At 39.5% G+C, this 4907-nt stretch overlaps 1 protein-coding gene across 2 annotated transcripts in view; it reads left to right on the top strand.

Moving 5' to 3' along the window:
- Nucleotides 1-80: 80 nt before the first annotated feature.
- SERPINI1 (serpin family I member 1) overlaps nt 81-4907 on the top strand; it is a 76875-nt gene continuing 72048 nt past the window's right edge. The window contains exon 1 of one of the 2 annotated variants that reach the window (XM_005299222.5): nt 81-292. The gene's annotated coding sequence lies outside the window, so the exon portion shown is untranslated. The remainder of the gene's footprint in view (nt 293-4907) is intronic. The other variant, XM_065557820.1, reaches the window with a different exon arrangement.

Below are 4907 nucleotides of genomic sequence, written 5' to 3'. Positions count from 1 at the left end.
TGTAGTGCAGTTCCGACGAACTACAACTCCCACAAGGCAATGCGAGGGGGAGGGCGGGGGCGGGAGCGAGAAGAGTGAGAGGAGGAGCGGGTGGAGAGCTAGCCCAATCGGAGTGCCGGTCCGGAGGAGGGGGCGTGGCCCCGAGAGGGGCGGGGCAGGCGTGAGAGTATGCAGGCGTCGGCGGGCGCCACAGAAACAATTCCTGAGGCGGTCCCTGTACTAGTCGCAGCTCTAGTCTAGCGGAGCCGGGGCGGGGGGTGTCCGCATCTGCTGCAGGAGCGCTCCAAGGGAGGTAAGCGCCGTCAGGTACTTCGCGGTGCGGGCAGCCCGGGTGCGCGTGGGGGGTTCCCCGCCCTATGAAATCATTGGGTAGCTGCCCCCCGTGTTGAATGCATGTTAGAGGTTTGCATGTCAATTGACTTCGCATTCCTTGTTTGGGATCTGTTCGAAAGTCTCCCTCTGACTATTGCTGAACATATATATATATATATATATATATATATATATATATATATATATATGGCAATGTGTGTGAGTCGTTTAAACCCAGCTCACTTGTCAGTTATTGAGCAACCTCCCTCAGTTTCGCACAGCGTGCAGACCAAGGAAATAAATTCCTGAATCTGGGTGTGGGTGTAATCTAGTCCAGTGGTATGTTTGTCCCCATCCCAGCCCACCCCTTTACTTGGTGGGTTTTTATTAAAATCTTCTATTTTATTAAAATGTTGTTTCTCTTCATGCCCCAGTGGTTGTTTTGACAGCAGCTATTTCCACATCCGCTATAGATTTGTAAATCCGAGTCCTGGCTTTTGTTGTACTTGCCTTACGACTTTGTCAGTGGCTTACTGTAAACTGGGACCCAACATCTGGTGTTTGTTGATGCAATTCGGAGTGCATTAGCTTTGCTGTAGAAAATAATATTAAGAACTCTGAAGATTTAAGAAGTTCTTAAAACTGAAAAATAATTCAAAAAACATAATTAGAAGTCTTTCAGTTTCAAGTCACTTCAGAATGAGTGTAGAAGTAGCGTATTTAAAACGGGTGGCTATTTTAGAGCATGTGTGTGTATATATCTGTGTATCTGTATGTGTATATATTGTGTATATATATGTCTGTGTGTGTGTGTGTATATTCGTAAGTGTCCCCTATTTGGAGAAAAACTTAAATATAAAGTGCCTTTCTCTTTACAACATAAGATTTTTGCATTATGTGGCTCACTAAACCATGCAATACACCATATCTGAAATCTCCCTTTTGCAAAGTCTCATGCACATCTTGACAGCTCAGTAAAATGAATAGCAACCTCTCGGAGTGTACATTTACCAGTCTACTAATACAATAATTATCCAAGGTTTTAAAAATGATGCAAAAACTAAGTTATATTTTAACCCCTTTTATTATGAATAAAAATGAGGATACTATAATAATAATGATGTAAAGCACTTTGAGATCTTTAAATGAACAGTTCTGTAAAGCTCATAATAATATCACTGTTTTAAGTCCATCCATTTCCCTGTTTAAACAATGGTAACATGTTAGTTGCTAAGAGCAACTGTTACAGGAAAGCTTTAGAACTTTAAATAGCATGTGACAATCAAGAAATACGTTTTTTAAAAATTGGCTTTAAAAATTTAAGTTCAGGTCTCTTAAATTTGTTAGCTCATGTAAAGAGAGTTTTTAAGAATACTGTATAGCATGATAAAGATGTAAACACTTCATATAACAGGAGGATGTGTAGGAAGAGTGCCAATACCTGAATGAATAGATAAATGACGATTAAACCTATCAACCATTGGTTATAACTTTTGGTAACAAAAAGGGACTGTCTGTGGAAAGCCGTGCATACATTTGAAGCTCCTAGCTTTGCAGTGTGGGAACAGAGATCTCAAATATTTGGGACAGTAACACAACATGGAACCATCTGTCACCTGTTAGGTCCTGATAGCTTAATGAATAAAGAAAGCCAGAATGACATCTGAATGTTATGCTCCATTAAAATACCACAATATTCCCCTCATTCTACCCTGCTTTCTATTATTTTTAATCTGTCTTTGTGGAATCCATTGAATACCAGCTAATGCACATCCCTCACTATTGGTGGGGTAGATCTAGAATATGTGTAGCATACAAAAATATTAATATCATTAATAGCTTTTAACTTTGTTTGGCATCCCAAAGACTTTTGTTTTAATAATTGTAGGACTTATTTCTGTAAGTCCTATGGAAAATGAAATTACTGGTTGGGAAAGGTTTTTTTGTGCTTTGAAAAGTCCATAAAACAAATCAAGAGGTGAGTGGGGGTCTGAGATAGACAGACACTCTCTTGTGCATACATGCATGAGAAAATTAAACTTAAGTATGTTTTTTAAATGAAGCTGTGTAGTAATGCACACTCTTTTTTGTTTAAAAAATTAGTAGAACAGAATATTCTGTTAAATATCTGGTTCTCTTCCCTCAGATTATTTAACCACAGATTTGACTTTCCAAGACGAGAGTCTATAGTCAAAGATGAATACATTTTCCATTCTCTTATCCCTTCCTGGTTTTTCAAAACTGCTGTCTGTTGTGGTTTTGTAGAGGGGGGGAGGGAGTTTGGGGCTTTTTAAAAGCAACTATAGATGATTGCCTTGTTATAAAGCAAGTCTTATGATATCTTTAGGCCACTTTTTAATATAGGTCAGCAGTTCTCAAACTGTGGGTCAAGACAGTTTTAATTGGGTCACCAGGGCTGGCTTAGACTTGCCTGGGGCCAATGCCAAAGCCCAACCCCCGCCATCCAGGGCCAAAGCCAAAGAGCTTCAGCCCTGGGCAGCAGAGCTCAGGTTACAGGCCCCCTGCCTGTGGCTGAAGCCCTTGGGCTTCGGCTTTAGCCCCCCTGCCTGGAACAATGGGAAAAGCCTCCCCACCCATGGTGGTGGGGTTCAGGTGGGCTCAGTCTTTTGTCCCCCTTCCTGTGGTCGGGTAGTACTTTTTGTTGTCAGAAAGGGGTCATGGTGTTTGATGTTTGAGAACCCCTGGTATAGGTCATACACAGTCAGACATGTAACAGTGCTAAGTGGTTTTGCCTAAGGCACAGCTATTTCCACTATGTTCTTTCCAACATGGGAGGGGGGGGGGAGGAAATAAAATTATAGATAAACGGTTGAACAAGTTATATTCAGATTGGCCTCAAGTGAGTGAGTGGCACCCATATGATTAAAGCCCTGCAAATCTGCAAATATCCACTTTATGTCTGCGGAACATTTTTGTGGATTGTGCATGGATGCAGATCAAAATTTTATATCTAGAGCCCTGCAAATCTGCAGATATCTGTCAGCTTTACATCCATTGATTGTGAATCAGCTGCGGATACGAATTTTGTATCCATGCAGGGTTCTACGTATGATTTCCCTCCCTCCACTTCACCTCGCTCCATGGGGGAAATATGGAGACCGACAAAATATGGTGTCTTTACCTCACCTTGCGAGTGTAGAAAATATTCCTACCAGCTACCTCTAAAGGTGATTTTAGTTATGATGAAAAGTTAAAAAGCTCAGTAAACTGCAAGTGAGAGTTCAGCAAGTATCATTAATGTTAAAACAGTATATATATATCTTTTTTTTTTACTGTTTTAACGACATTGGCTAAAATAAAAATAATGTGAAGAAAATCAGGCTTACAAAACAATCCCAAGAAGCAGTAAAAACACTGCTTTTAAAAAAAATTCCACCAAAAACATATACATGAAGATTTGGGTAAATTCACAAATCTCCATGTAAAATAAGGGTGGTTGGGGGTGAGGCGATTACTTAAAAACTGATTCTCCTATCACTCTTAATTAAATCAGAAATATTTCCCTTGAAGTCAGTGGAGGTACACTGACAAAGGAGAGGAAAATAGAGTTATTAATGTTGACAGTATCTTTCTGGTTAATTTAGATATTTAAGATTTGGATATTTAAGATCTTCACTTTATCACTAGTAAGTAGCTAAGTATATCAAGAGCACAGTCTTGGAATGTTTTATGTAAATGGGAGAAGGATGGGAACCCCCCCCCCCTTTTTTTTTTTTAATATAAACAATGGTTTAATGGATAAGGCATTGAGCTTATGGTATGTTTTGTATCCTACCTTGTACTTTTGAGCTTAATTCTAACCTAATGTTCAAAACTGAGTCTTTGATCATCCAAGGGATATCTTTGAGTGTGCATTATCAATTTAAAGCAAAGATGGATATCCAGGCTTTTTAAATATGTTTGTGTAAACCATTATCAAGGATGAAATCAGATCAATTTAATCTAGATTTTTAACTTGTATTATCCGTAAGGGAAATGCTTGTTTGTGTAATTGTTGAGCAATAGTAAAGGAGGGAATGTTTTCCTCCCTAATGGGAACAGTGTTTAGAGCAGATGTTTTAGTCATAGAAATTTTGGCTAATTATGTCATGCATTCCCGTTTATATATTCTTATGGCTATGCTAGTTCTGAATTCTAATCTGGGGTGTGTTTCAAAGTTCTTTTCAATTTTTGAGTGTCTCACACACAGGTAGGTAGGTACATACGTATTATCTACAGTACTATACAGGGCAGGTAAGTGACTTGTCTAAGGTGACACAGAAAATCTGGCAGAGGTAGACCATCCATCCTTAACGTACACCTTATATCTTGACGTTAAGCCTGTTTCATCCTGTGGTCTATTTTAATATATGTGAGTAAATCATTCACTTTCCACATATGGGGAATACTTGGTAATGCACAAGTGGTATTCTTCCAGCCCCATTTACTCTCCATAGATCCCATGTCCCTTATTGGTCCAATGACTATAGTCAAAATACTACATAGTGAGAGTATTACTTTCCTGGAGCAACCCCTTAGCTGCAGGAACTCTGACTCTGTCAGCTCTTGCATGAAAGTGGCCATCTAGCACCTCC

The sequence above is a fragment of the Chrysemys picta genome, chromosome 9 (assembly GCF_011386835.1).
Source record: "Chrysemys picta bellii isolate R12L10 chromosome 9, ASM1138683v2, whole genome shotgun sequence".
NCBI classification, from domain to species: domain Eukaryota; kingdom Metazoa; phylum Chordata; order Testudines; family Emydidae; genus Chrysemys; species Chrysemys picta.
The sequence above is the reverse complement of the archived record's forward strand: the minus strand, read 5'-3'. Positions and strand labels throughout refer to the sequence as shown.